This window comes from Pinus tabuliformis, chromosome 1_2, assembly GCF_031772625.1.
Source record: "Pinus tabuliformis cultivar Carrire ecotype Pingquan chromosome 1_2, CPIR1, whole genome shotgun sequence".
Classification (NCBI taxonomy): domain Eukaryota; kingdom Viridiplantae; phylum Streptophyta; class Pinopsida; order Pinales; family Pinaceae; genus Pinus; species Pinus tabuliformis.
The window spans coordinates 308180186-308195718 of record NC_142298.1 but is presented as its reverse complement, the minus strand read 5'-3'; the positions used below and the strand labels follow the sequence as shown (position 1 = coordinate 308195718).

The 15533-nt window shown below is 41.4% G+C and overlaps 1 protein-coding gene across 1 annotated transcript in view; it reads left to right on the top strand.

Annotated features, from left to right (window-relative positions):
- Window positions 1-15533, top strand: part of LOC149205575 (mitotic-spindle organizing protein 1) — an 80640-nt gene that overhangs the window by 42184 nt on the left and 22923 nt on the right. The window lies entirely within an intron of this gene.

The following is a 15533-nucleotide window of genomic DNA, read 5'->3' as shown; positions in this document are numbered from 1 at the left end:
CGTTGAGGTTCCTTGAATTAAGGCACAAATCGACGAACCTTTTCTCGCTATGATTTTCAACAGCAATTTGTAAAACATGTGACACACTTGTAGCCTTCTTGCTAAAAACCTCTGACTTCTGTTCCAATCTATTTTTGAGAATCTCAATATCGCCCATGCATCCTTGCAACTCATGCTTATCATCCATCTCTTTTCCATGTGTGTCATGATGTTGGGTTGTATTGCCTACATATTCTTCATGGTGTCCTACAAAAGACTCACTCTACAGTAAGTACTTTTTGAGCTTCCTTTGACATCAATGATAACACATGTTCAACACATAGTGTGATCATCGCTACATAGCGAACAAGTGACTCCCATAAACCATGTATCCCAGTAGATGCATCTTAAGGCCTCCAATCCTCTACTAGGAAAGGGATTGAGAGTGGGGACTAAAGGGTAAAAGTATGGTCAACCATCAAAATGGCCTAGGACACCACATATACAATAATCCACATGGCCTACACTCTGGGACTTACAGCCCCTTCCAATCTTATAGTGGTGTTGTCCATAAAAAAAAATGTATGGTACCTCCTGTGAAGGAATAGGTCACATGTCCTTAAGGTCCCCCTTTGGCTAGCGAAAGGTGTGCTCATATTTGTTATGAGTCAACGCTGAAGAACATTATCCTTGGGAAGACAAGATTTGCTGATTTTGTTTGCTTTAGGTGATGGAGATGGAGGAACATTTCATTCTCAGACACCCTCTTCTATGAGACATGGGGGAATTTCACTGTCTACATGGAGAGATTTTGGGGATCCCTTTCTACCTTCTTTTACTATCCAAACTAAAGGTGTTTGATCCCATGTATTTTAACGATTATGTTTAGATGACAAACCTTGCATGGATCCCCTAGGTCAATTGATCACCCCTTTTTCCCATTCTATCTTTAGCCATTGGGGTATCAAGCACTTGATAGACATTGCAGTCATAGACTAAACTAATTGTAGATCTACAAGGTAGTTTTCCTATGCATGAAAGACCAAGAGACCACCTTGGATTTTTGCTCCTTGCTCCCAATATAGAGGGAGAACTACCATTCTTTTTCCCCGGCTTAGATCTTGTGGACAATTGCGCATAACCATTTTTCTTTATTCAGCGAGAGACCTATTCACCATGGATCTTCGAGAGTCACAAGAAGCAGTTATTGACATGGCCTCATGATAGCATAGTTGGGTCCTCTAGAGCTAGGTCACTCTTTACAGGATATTATTAAGCTTAGCATTGGTGCTTTGAAGATTTTTGATAGAGATGTCAGCCTATCCTCTGATTCTGATGTAGGCTAGTGTATCACCCTTCATGATTTAGGTGATTTATTTTTCTACATTGCTGTTTCTTGTGATAGAGTTTTTGTCTCTACTTTATGATCTAGGTTTTACTTGTTTGGGTTTACCACCTATTATGTTTTTAATTTTTAATTTTAATTTTTTTAGCCTTTGGAGATGCTCTAGGTAGTCATTCATTGATATTGTTATTCGTTATTAGTTTAGAGTCCCATTCTCTTACTATAATCACTCACAGACATCATAATAATTTTATTTTATGAGCTTTTGTTTCTTCTGGTAAGTTCTTCATATCAGTTCCCTCTTTTTTGAGCCAAACTGGACTTGTACTATACTGGGAGTTCACTTTTGTTTCCATCATAGTCTCTGATATAGGAGATGCTTTTGTTTCCTGTGTTGAATTTTTCACATGTTTGTAGTAGAGTGACCAAGTGATTTTGCATCTTAAGCAAGAATACCTATTTCTGCCAAAAGGATCAGCTTGGGTGTTTTTGCAAATTCATTCTAATTGCTCTATTAGAAATGCTCTCAGATAGATTCAATTTTCTTTCCACCTTCTTGAGAGAGTCCTGGCCCCAACTTGGCTTCTGTATAAAATCATTAGCTGTATCAAAGTTCTGAATATAAACTGCCTCGTTTTCCAAACCCATAAATGCATCTTTTTAGTAGAGAGAATAAAGGGTTTATTTTCCATGTATGATTCTTTATTCAGTATGTGCATTCTCTCTTTAATTTGAAAATATTTCTAAGACCAAGCACTTAAAAGAGGAGGATTCTTCTATTTTATGCCCCTAAAAAATATATCTCTTGTACGAATTACTGTTATCTTTGACTGATATTCCCCTGCATCCCTGAGTGCCTTCAAAATGCTTTTGTAGATTTGGTCTCTAGCAACCAAAGCCCCATCCTCTGCAAAGTTTAAACTTTAAAGTCACAACATTGCATATCATGCTTGATGTAAGAACTGTGAATAATTCAGACAACTATTCCCTATGAACAAAATATGAAATAACAGAATATTACAACCATTGCAGAGACAGTGAAGGCTTATAAAATTAAACATCATGATGCTGTGATAAAAATTGCTGATTTTTATAAATTTAATTGACAGAACCAATGAAAGTACTTACGTGTAATCCTGTGGTCGATGATGCCTCAAACTACTCCTGCTTCAGTTACCAAAAGACCGAAACCACCCAACCAAACTGAGCAGAACCTCGCTACTCAGTCCAGTAAACTTCTCAGTTGAAGCCCACTGTTCCCCTGTGCCCAAAAACCTCAGAACAAGTAAGGCCCAACCGTTCCCGATGATAAACAAACTCTACGTGTATAAACTTTTCTCCTCCTTTCCCCCCTTGCCTCCAACCATCCCTTCCTTGTTATAAGTTGCCATTTACCGATATCCTTCATCATCGTGTCAAAATTATGATACGCTCAGTCCAGTAAACTTCTCAGTTGAAGCCCACTGTTCCCCTGTGCCCAGAAACCTCAGAACAAGTAAGGCCCAACTGTTCCCGATGATAAACAAACTCTACGTGTATAAACTTTTCTCCTCCTTTCCCCCCTTGCCTCCAACCATCCCTTCCTTGTTATAAGTTGCCATTTACCGATATCCTTCATCATCGTGTCAAAATTATGATACATGTTGAATTTTATAAAGAAAATCTGATTTGATTTTATTTGAATATATTAATTTGAAATAAAATTTATTTATTTATTTTAATGATTTAATTTCAATTTATTTACTTTTTAATTTAATTAATTTTATTTAAATTCATAAATTTTAATTTACTATAAGTGAGTCATTACACTTGATATGTGTTAATTTTAGGTATGTTCTATGCTTGGAGCAATTTATTTCAATTTTCACAGTTAGCGCAATATCTTTTCCAAATTAGCAATCACATCAGCATTAAATTAAATTGCAGATAGAACATAAACAGAAATCATAGAAGACAAGCCAAGACAAGAGGACACAAGATGTGGCGCTAGCCAGGGACAAACCCCAATGTGGGGAAACCCTTGATCAATTCTTCTTATATGTTCCTCAATAGTTCAGGAGAGAGACAGAGAGAGAGAGAGAGAGTACATTTACAACAAAATTCAACACTTTGACTTATCTAGATAAGAGCATAGATCATCTCTAAGAAGTTGATACATGAGATTAGTTGAAGACATGCCTGTTTCAACTGATTCTTCAAAGTGATTCCTTCACCTATCATTGTGCTGCATCTCGTCATCATGCTGCACCTCACCGTGCTACACCATGCTGCACCCATCATCATAACGCTGGACCTCATGACTGCTGCACATAATGCTTACCACTGCTATCCATGCTGTCCATGCTTGCTGTTGTACCATGCTTGCTGCTGTACCATGTGCCTTTTGCCATGTCAAAGCTGCTGTCTCACTTTGCCTTGCCATACCTTGCAATTGTCCCATATGCCTTAGCATACCTTGTTGCTGTCCATGTGTCTTAGCAGCAGCATGTCACCTTGCTGTCCCATGCATGTTAGCATCACTATATCACCTTGCTGTCCCATCTTAGCAGCATCATGTCACCTTGCTGTCCCATGTCTTAGCAGCATCATGTCACCTTGCTGTCCCATGCATGTTAGCAGCACTATATCACCTTGCTGTCCCATTGAACATTGTGGCACAATTTCATGCTGCTAGTACTGCTGTCCCATCATGGCTTGTTATCCTAGTATAGCAACTCAACATTGCTGCTGTCCCAACATACTTACGCTGCTCTAAATATGTATATACCATTGCCTAGCTGTCCTGTAACTGCTGTACCTAACAGTCATGCCCAAAACACTGCTGTTTTGGGCATATGGCAGCCTTAATACTTCCTTCAGCTCACAGTTCTAGGGTCCTTGACTGCAGCAATCTTGAACTAGTTAGGGTACTTCCAACAACCCTTCAATTTGCCCAGAATTGCCTTCGTTTATTGTGGCTGCCCTTGTAAGAGAGGAGGAGACCCTATACGGCATTTTCTAGGAAGTCTATCCCTCATCAACAACTTCAGCCTTCCTATGTTTGCTGCGGCTTGATAACAAGGGAACTCGGCCCCTTCTCCAGCACTTTGAACCCCTGAAATGCCCTCCATACAACGGCTAAGACTCCTACTCAATACGCTGTCCATACAGCCCTCCCACGCTGTCTAGGGCAACCTCCTAATGCTGCGGCTAGGGCATGGTAACATCCTCCTTGATTGTGGTAGGGTAGGGACCAGCGCATAGGGTTGTAAGCTTCCTTATAAATAGCGTTAGGGCTTCTCTTTCATGACTGTGTCCTCTAGAATCTAGATTCGGGCAGCGTATTCCTTCTTCTTGACTCCGGCTAGGGCAACCTCTTTTCTTCCAATGTCTAGGGCTTCCACTCCTAGATTTCTCTTCCACTAAAACCCAAAACAAGTGGAGAGAAATCAAGATAGAAGTGTGTGTGAAATGACTCTCAAGTCATCTCCTTTTATACTAAAATGTTGAGCACATGTGGGATTTATTTGGTTGTTGGCCGACCTTGACGAATTGTCTTATAACACAAATAAATTCATAATTCCATGAATACTTATCGGAATCGGATGATCTTTAGATCAATCCTACACCTCTCGATGAGAGGGATCTAAGAAAAATATCATTTGCCATAAATAAGATGACCCACATGGAGTTTGGCCCTAGTTGCCAATTTTAACATTCCCTCTCAACTAGGGAGAACTCCATCTGCTGATCCATTTGTCCGACTGTACTATCTTTGCCATCATTGCCTTGCACTACTCTGCTCTACTTTGCTCTATTGAACCATGAAGAAGAAGAATTGATCGAGAATGTCTCATACCATTCTCTACTGACCCGAAGTCAGTTTGTTGATCCCAGATCAATATCACAAGAGAGTGTCTCAAACCACTCATATTGATCCCAGATCAATGGAGGTCATCCTAGCATAGGGAGTACGATAGATACAACGATGTGTCCATTGATAGTACTACTATGGTCCCTAACCCCATTTCCCTACTCATTGGCCAGATGAGAGGTACTTCCCATGAGTCCTAGACTTCATGGTAGGATGCCTCAATAGGAGAAGCATTCATCCTGTGCCTAAGTCGCCTCGGGGTATCGTAGGGGAAGGCTGAGCCATTCACCCTGTACACATTGTACCATTAGGGGAGGGTGAGTCGCTCTATCGTTGCGTGTTGCTCCATTTAGTAACCCAAGCCCCCAAAGCTCCCAAAGCTCAATGCATGCAACATGCAGGTCCCTCATAAGAGGGTCTCTCAATGACTCCCAAGTCATTCGGGAAGTCACAAATTTGACCTTTCCCCTAGGCTTTGACAGAATGTCTACGACCTATACATCAGTCTCAATGCGATGGAGCCTCCTCGCTCATTGACATACGATATCCCTAATAAGGTAGTATCCGATGTCTATCTGCTGGAGCAATCATAGAATACGAGATTCCTCAACAATCGAATCCCTCCCTAGTGGTATTTATCATGTGTACAAACAACGCGCTGAAGACCTTCCACAACCACGTAGCTTCACACGAGATCATGCTCGTAGCTATGTATTCGGTTACAGCGGTGCTCAAAGCAATCGTCTTCTGCTTCCTGCTTATCTTGGATATCGAAGCAAAACCCAAAGAGAACCAGCACTTAGAAGTGCTTTTGCGATCTTCCACATTGCCTGCCCAGTCAACGTTCGAAATAATCATGTAGCTTCACATTTCTGACAGTGTATCTCAATTCATGAGAGATTGTGCCCTGAAGATATCTCAGAAGATTCTTGGCACCAATCCAGTGAGGCTCAACCAAGTATGAGCTCAACATGCTAATTGCAAAACATATATCTGGACGGAAGTTCACCAAGATCATCAATGCGAATCAGTTTATGAAACTCAGAGGCATTTCCTAAATCTGGTCCGACATCACTTCCACATAACTTCTGAAAGTTAAGCTCCATTGGGGTAATCACGGGCTTGCAATTTATCATTCCACATCCAAAATCCAACTCCCTCTTACTTCTGCAAATGAGAGGGTTTGCACCTGTCAGAAATAGGTCGTCCTCAGAAGGTGTCGGTATGAGAGGTCTATCATCCACAACCTACGAGCAATGGTTTGGATTGGTTTCACTCCTTGTGAATCTCAGCTTCATTAGACAGCTATCAATCCTCTCATACTACGCCTGGGGTGTTTTTCTTCAAGACATAGAGGGCTTTCTTCCACCTGTATACATGAGATTCCTGATCCAACTCCTCAGGTTGTTCCAAACCTGTGGACCTACTACATGAGAGGAATGGTCCCCTTGTAAGATTTTCCTTCGGTGCATCTCGGGCATGTACCTTCATGCTCTTCTTGGATTCAGGCATCCCTGTCATCATTTGACTTACATCGGGTAGGGTGCCATCATAAGTAGACCTTCGGTGCTATAAATGAGATGTGACAACTGACATGGTCCCTAATGGACCTCCTGCAACTTGATACAAATTGCCAAGCCTGAATCCATGAGTAAAAGCATCTTTGAAAATTTCATTTTCAAACATGTACCTTTCCATCAATGAATGCCACCCTGAAACCTTTGACTTCCATTGCCAAAATGGACACCAGGTTCTTCTTGCGATCAGGTACGTAAAGAGATTCTCGTAAATGAATCGAGTTACCCTCATTCAATTGAGGGGTAATATTCTCTACACCCTTTCCGGGATAGGTGGCATCGACTCCAAGTATAATCCCATGATTGTTTCCATCTCTACTAAATTAGAGAGTTCACGCTTCTATCCAATGAAGTGCCTTGAAGCACTACCATCAATAAGCCAGATTCCCACAGAATCTGAAGGAGAGGGCCAATACAAGATAACACTTCTTTATCTTATCAGAAACGACATTTGATTCTTCATACTTGGGGTTCCTTGCTTTCTTTGAAGAGTCAGCCGTTTCTTTGATGACTTGCATTACTTGTCATTCCTCTGATCATTGAAGATGTCCTTGGAATGATTGTTATCTTCATCAAGAGATGTGTCCTTGCCATTCAAGCACTCCTTTGCATAATGGCCAAACTTATTACAAACAAGTCATTTGTCTTTCTTTCCACCCTTAGATCCAGACTTCCTATTGAAGTGATCTTTAGGTGGGCCATCAGAAGCTTCCGTTATGCCATTCTGATAATATTCTCTGCTTCGACTTCACCCTTGGCGAATTTGAAGAGGGATGAGGAATCCATTGATCCTTTTGTCCTTTCCCAACAGTCTTCGGTGATTGCTCTTTCACTCTTGCTTGGGCTTTGTCTTCACCTCAACTTTGATACCATGTTAATTTTAGGTATGTTCTATGCTTAGAGCAATTTATTTCAATTTTCACAGTTAGTTCAATATCTTTTCCAGATTAGCAATCACATCAGCATTATAGTAAATTGCAGATAGAACATAAACATAAATCGCAGGAGACAAGCCAAGACAAGAGGACACAAGATGTGGCGCTAGCCAGGGACAAACCCCAATGTGAGGAAACCATTGATCAATTCTTCTTATATGTTCTTCCATAGTTCAGCAGAGAGAGAGAGAGAGGATCAATTCTTCTTATATGTTCTTCATAGTTCAGCAGAGAGAGAGAAAGAGAGAGAGAGAGAGTACATTTACAACAGAAGTCAACACTTTGACTTATCTAGATAAGAGCGTAGATCATCTCTAAGAAGATGATACATGAGATCAGTTGAAGACATGTTTTTTCAACTGATTCTTCAAGGTGACTCCTTCACCTATCATTGTGCTGCACCTCGTCTGTACATGCTGCACCTCACCGTGCTGTACCATGCTGCACCCATCATCATAACGCTGGACCTCATGACTGCTGCACTTAATGCTTACCACTGCTATCCATATTGTCCATGCTGTCCATGCTTGCTGCTGTACCATGTGCCTTCTGCCATGTCACAACTGCTGTCCCACTTTGCCTTGCCATACCTTGCAGCTGTCCCATATGTCTTAGCATACCTTGTTGCTGTCCATGTGTCTTAGCATGCCTTGCTGCTGTCCATGTGTCTTAGCAGCATCATGTCACCTTGCTGTCCCATGCATGTTAGCATCACTATATCACCTTGCTGTCCCATGCATGTTAGCAGCACTATGTCCCTTGCTGTCCCATTGAACATTGTGGCACAATTTCATGCTGCTAGTACTGCTGTCCCATCACGACTTGTTATCCCAGTATAGCAACTCAACATTGTTGCTGTCCCAACATACTTACACTGCTTTAAATATGTATGTACCATTGCCTAGCTGTCCTGTAACTGCTGTACCTAATAGTCATGCCCAAAACACTGCTGTTCTGGGCATATGGCAGCCCTTAATACTTCCTTCAGCTCACAGTTCTAGGACCGTCCTTGACTGCAGCAATCTTGGACTGGTTAGGGTACTTCCAACAACCCTGCAATTTGCCTAGAATTGCCCTCCTTTATTGCAGCTGCCCTTGTAAGAGAGGAGGCGACCCTATACGTCATTTTTTGGACAATCTATCCCTCATCAACAACTTCGGCCTTCCTCTGTTTGCTGCGGCTTGATAACAAGGGAACTCGACCCCTTCTCCAACACTTTGAACTCCCTGAAATGCCCTCCATACAACGGCTAAGACTCCTGCTCAATATGCTGTCCATATAGCCCTCCCACGCTGTCTAGAGCAGCCTCCTAATGCTGTGGCTAGGGCATGGTAACGTCCTCCTTGACTGCATTAGGGTAGGGACCAGCGCATAGGGTTGTAGGCTTCCTTCTAGATAGCGTTAGGGCTTCTCTTTCATGATTGCATCCTCTAGATTAGGGCAGCGTATTCCTTCTTCTTGACTGCGGCTAGGGCAGCCTCTTTTCTTCCAATGTCTAGGGCTTCCACTCCTAGATTTCTCTTCCACTAAAAACCAAGACAAGTGGAGAGAAATCAAGATAGAAGTGTGTGTGTGAAATGACTCTCAAGTCATCTCCTTTTGTACTAAAACGTTGAGCACATGTGGGGTTTATTTGGTTGTTGGCCGACCTTGACGAATTGTCTTATAACACAAATAAATTCATAACTCCATGAATACTTATCGGAATCGGATGATCTTTAGATCAATCTTACACCTCTCAATGAGAGGGATCCAAGAAAAATATCAGTTGCCATAAATAAGATGACCCACATGGAGTTTGGCCCTAGTTGCCAATTTTAACAATATGTGCCACCTCATTTCAATCTGATCCATCTTTCTAGTTCGTCACTAAAAATCGAAACAATATAAAGGACAAAGGGTAGCCTGGCTTTACCCCAATATTGCTCCTTATTATATACCATTTTCTTTTATTTATAGGGAAAGCCAACCCGCCCAAGGCTTTTTCACAAGTCCCTATTTTGCTCCTTATTGTACCATTTTCTTTTATTTATACTATATAGGGAAAACTAATTCACCCAAAGCTTTTTCATGGAGTTTGTATGTAGCTTCTCCATTTTGAAGGTATACTTGCTTTGTACATTGACTCCCACATAATTCCTAGAGTTGCTTTACCAAAGGATTCTAAAGTCCAAAATATAGAAAGTTTTGTTCTCCTTGAGCACTATCTATTAGCTATTACAACTCTCAAGGTTACTAGTTGATCTGTTGTCAAAAATTTAGCCCAAAGCTAGCTTGTGATTCTATTCTCACTTTTTTTTGTTTTTTCCATTTACCTATCTTTTTGTCCAACATGAGGCTGAAACATTTGGCTATAAGACTAATTACCATGGTGGTTCTATAAATTTACACGTCATATTGGTATGATCCTATTTATTTGTCAGCTGGAGGAACAAAGTCACTGTTACCCATCCATGTGTGTAACCCCTAGGAGAACAAATTTCTCCTATTGTTTCAGCTTTCCGACTAGCAGCCCTATCATGATACACACTCCGATCAGTGCTTTTTTTCATCTAGGTTGCTCATTTGATGAAGGTGGGTTATCTATTATGAGGTTCATAAACAATTTTGTATTCAAGTGCTTTCATTTAATGTTTAAGGGCATGCTAGTAGGGATCACAGGTTGAATTGGATGATAGACTTCTTTTTGATTGTACATTTGTTCACATGCTTCACCTTGGTGGTTATGACCTGCCCCTAGTCCAGTGTAACCTTCCTTGAGGCCTCTCTTTCACTATCTAGTAGGGGCACAAATAGGAGGCTTTGTTTGATGTTGTGTGTTGGTGGCAATCCATACTTAGCACCCTCCATCCTCCCCATATATCAACATCCCATCTTCGGGTTCATTGCTTTCTGCCCCCAATGTTGGTTCCCTGTTTTCCTCATTCTTGATAGGGGCCTGGAAGTTTTTCCCAAAGAACTTGATGTAGCAGAAAGAAAGGAAAAAACATTTGCATACGCTAAAATGCAAATGATTGGCAGGGATACAACATTGGTCGAAGCATGGATGGGAGGCATCTAAGGCTAACTATTTGTTTATTGTCATAGGACTATTGGTTTCCAGGCTGAAACAATAGGAGAATTTTTTTTGGGTGGCTAATCAAAACCCATGAAGTGTAAACAGTGGGTTTGAGTGGGGTTTCGTCCCCACCAGGTATTAGGTTCAAACTTCATGGGGAGGGTTGAGGATGGAAGCCACTTTTGGGGGAATTAAACTATTCCAAGGGGCATCTAAGCTTGATCGAGCTTCGCACAATCCTAGTGATAGAATTCTGCCAATGGGTAGTTCTTTCTTCCTACTCAAGAATGAGGAAAACAAGGAACCAACAATGGGGACAAAAAGTAATCAACCCGAAGATGTGATGTGGATATATGGGGAAGATGGAGGGTGTTTAGTATGGATTGCCATTGACACAACATCAATCAAAGCCTCCTGTTGAAATTAGTAGTGAGAAATATCCTTCTTTGACTTGTGCCCTAGTTAAAGGGACCAAGAAGCAGTTTTCCTTAGCATGCACGAGTTCCTAAAAGTTAGGACGAGTTCCTAAAATTTAGGACGGATTCCTAAAAATTAGGGTGAGTTCTTATAAGTTAGGACAATTCATGAAGCAGTTTGCGTGGATATAGAAGGCTCAATTTGTTGTCTTCTAGTGCAAGTTATTTTTGGGAAAAGGCAAATGAGTGAGTCTCAACTTCTAATTTGAGGAAGAACGTGTTGCATGAGTTAGTTAACTCATCAATCACTAGTTTGAGTTCCAAAAATAGAACTTGCTAGAACTAGCTAAGTTTAGGGTTGGTTTGTGGTCACAAAAGTGTTGGAACAACAATTTAAAAGTGGCCAAGTAACAACGCAGAAAAGGAGGAGCTGTGGGAAGGAATAACACAAATTCTGAGGTGTTTTGGACCATGTTTGGAGGGGTGACATGGACAGTCAACAAGCCCTAAACAGAGGGCTGAAACTACAGACATAAGTGCACATGCTGAGTCCTAGAGAAGTAGAAGTCTGCTATCTAAGGTATGTAGAATGATGTTCTCAAGTTGATGTTGTGTTAAGTGGATGAAGTTGTCATGTCCCCAATTAATAATTTTGTTAAGGGAAATTCTCAATTTTGCAATTTTGGCGAATAATAAATATTTTTGGCAAATAAACTTAGGAAAATGGGTTATGAGGGCTCAATATAATTTTTGGAGAGAAAAGAAGGCCAAACTTAGGAGAAAATAAAAATTAAAGTGAAGTTGTGGAGGTTACCAAAATGGAAATCGAACCATGGGAAGAATCAAACCATGGTATCAAAGCATAGTGTGAGAGAAATCGACCCATGGTATGAGGAAGGGAAAGCAACAATAAAAAGAAGGCTAGAGCCTCATTTTGATTATTCTATTTGGCATTTCATTTCAAAATTGGAGAGTTTGCTTGAGCTACTTAGCCAAGTCAACCAGTGTTGTTTAGCACAAGGAATTTCCAAGCGGAAATTCCACCCTCATTTCGGAGAACTTCAAGTGTCTCCCTAGTGAGGTAATTTGGGGAGTCCAATTCAGGATTTCCATAGAGCTTTATTGCAGGTATTCACTCAGTTTGCCACTCCTTGGGCGCAGAGGCAGTTCGAGTTGCTCATTGGGGGATCAACTATTGTGGGTTGGAGTTTTGATTATTTTGCAGGTGATTTTCCTTATTGATGCCAGTGATTTTGTAGAGGATTTGCATGGCAAAGATCAACATTATTTGTGGGCCGCAATTTTTCTTTTTGGGGCTGTGCTGGGGTTTATTGGTTATTCTCTACGTAGGGGTTGAGCAGTGGTGTTTTGTCGGGTATTGGAGTTGATTTTGACCGGTAGTTTGAGAGAGGAATTTTGCTGGGATTTTGAGGAGTTTCCCCTTGGGGAAATTGTGCATTCTTGCAACAGTTCGATTTTTTTAGCTCACTCGCACACTGTGAAGGGCTACACGCTGATTTTGGGGTTTTATTGACTGGTGGATTCAACTTGATCTTTTTTTTGGGTTTTATGAGAGGAGTCCATGGTTAAAATTTTAGAATACTTTGGGCGATATTCGAGCCTAGAATCCTCATTCTTATAGTATGACGAATTGTTGGTTTAACTGAGATTTTCACTCTTTTGGGCATTTGGGTCAGCTAGAATTAGCTCAAAATATTTATGGGTTTTATTGGTTGGGGTGTGAGGAGCCTCTCTAATTTTTTAGAAATTTTGGAGTAGTTTTGAGGGTTCATTTCACAGTTTGCCTCCAGTAGCAGCAACAACAACAACAACAATTTTTGGGCAGTGTGTTTGGATAGATTGAGCCATTTCAGTTGGAGATTTCACTTAGTTTCTCACTTGGGTATTGCATGCTTGTAGTAGCAAGCCCAGGTTCTATCTATTCACTCCATTGTATTCAGTTCCAACTTTAAAATCAATAAAATGGCTCAGTTTTATGGTTGTTATTCTATGGCTCTCTGACCTATTTTTATTTGTGTAAATTTGTGCCTGCATGTGTGAAAATTATTGGCTGCAATTTAGTGCATGTTTTGATATTCATTGTATTTTCTAGTTTGGAACATTATAGTGGTATTAGAGCATGTTCTTGGACAACTGTTGGGTTTGAAGGACAAATTATAACAAGGGAAAAATGCTTCCAAATCAAGAAAAACTCCTTGCCCAAAAGTTTGAAAATTATGGCAAAACTTTTGCAAAGATGATAGAGCACATGGAAGGATGGGTGTCATCAATGGCAACAAATAAAAAATGAATCGCAGATCCAAAGATGAAAAGGTAGCTAAGGACCAAACCTTCTAGGATGAATTGGAAAAAGTCACACCCTTTGAAAATGAAGCTATCAAGGACTCATCTTAATGGGTTGGAACAAGAGTTTGGGATAAAGGAGAGTCATAAATTGCTACAGAATGTTGGTCATCATTTGACGAGATTGTTGAGTTAGATCACGAGTACAAAGAAAATCATGAGGCCACGATAGTTGATGATGATTCCCAATAGGTGTGCAAAGATGATAGCACACAGGTTGTCGACGGTGCAAACCTAGTCCCATCAATTGATGAGGTAAATGTTGCTCACAAGCCTACTCATGCCTATAACTTGGAAGACCAATTGAAGATGAACGCAGACAGGATTAAGGCAGCCACAAGGCATTATGATGATACACTGGTATTGGTGAAAGATTATTGTTGGAGAAGTGCAGTGGCACATGACAGTCTAGGAGGAGAGCCTTCACTTGTAGATTTTCTGACCCTCAGAAAGGCATTGGTAGAGATGAAATCTAACTATCTACACCTCCTTTTAGACAAAGATCATCTACTCATGCTTGCTAAGATATATCATGATGTGCTAGTAGGGAAAGAGAAGGAAATTGACAAGCTTACTTATGAGCTTGAGATTTCCCAGGATTCCATGAAGAGCGCTCAGATGGCCCTTAAAGAATTTGAGTTGTAGGTTGAACAACTTTGTATGGAGTTGAATTATGTACATTTTCTATGGCAACCATCACACAAGAGGATGTGAGGGACACTCATGATTTGATAGAGGAGCCTCCTGTGATAGTGGAGCATGAGGAGCACCTAGATGAACTAGCACTTGTAGAGAGGTATGTTTCAGAGGTTTCTGATTATACACCCGCGAGATGTAGATACAAATATATTTCATATGAGGATACGCCCATTTGGGATCCAGGTTCGGTTGACACGAGTGGAGTGGACACTGGAGACCCTGGTTGGCATTGGGATGTAGGTGGTGTTTTTAATCAGTTAACAGGTGTGAATGATGACTATGGCGTTGACAGGGTGATTGACCCAGTGACCAAGTACTCACATTTCTTCATGCTTCCATTGGAGTTCTGGTCAGGGTTAGTGGCGAGTTGGTTTGATGGAGGAGTATGCAGACTTTGGGAGATGTCTTGGCACATCGTTCATGCATGGGGTTGCAGGGTGGCCAACATGACATGAGTTATTCAGATGGGATAGCATTTGCATGCCACTAGACAGGGCAGTATATGGGGATGATGTTCTTCCACTGATGTATTGGACGTAGGAGCTACAGAGGCTAGGCATAATAGTACCATTCCTGTTAGCATGTGAGGAGCTAGGTCACTCGGATCTACTAGGGTAGAGGAGGAGGTGTAGCCCACATCATGGTGGATTCATTAACAGAGTGGTGGACGCATTGATGCATGTGGGATGGCCGATGAGGCAGGGTGGTGCGGCAGTTGGTGTAGGTGTCTGGTGGTGCACAAAGTTAAGTGTTCTGCAGAGGAGCTCAAAGGTGTATGGAGGAGTGTCATGTTGTGCGATCTTGCACTGTGGAATAGGAGCTATTCACACCACCTTGAGGTTTCACATGGAGTGACAACCACTTTGTCATAGGATGGATACCGATTGATTTAGGATCATATGGGAGCTGGTAGTGGTGTCCAGCAGTGCACAGAGGTGTGCAATTGGGTGCAATTGTGTGCCAAGGGGAGCAAAGGTGCATGTTTGTATGCAGAGTAGCGCAAGGATACTTGGTCACATGCAGTGGTGTATGACGCTAGCTCATGAGATTTTGGAGCGTTACCTCTAGAGAGATTGCCTAATAGGGATGACAGGCATACCCTTGGGTGTAGCTCACTCAGGATTGATGGGGACATTGATGAGCATCATTGGATGATATCTAGGGGGACTTGTGCGCCTGTCTCACTGCCACATTGTTTACAGGCGCAATGGAGTTAAATGTTGTCCCTCGATGCCTTCATTGTTAGCAGCAGGACGCGAGAGGCTCACTTGAGACAGTTAGTTGGGACACAAAGTATCCAAAGAGA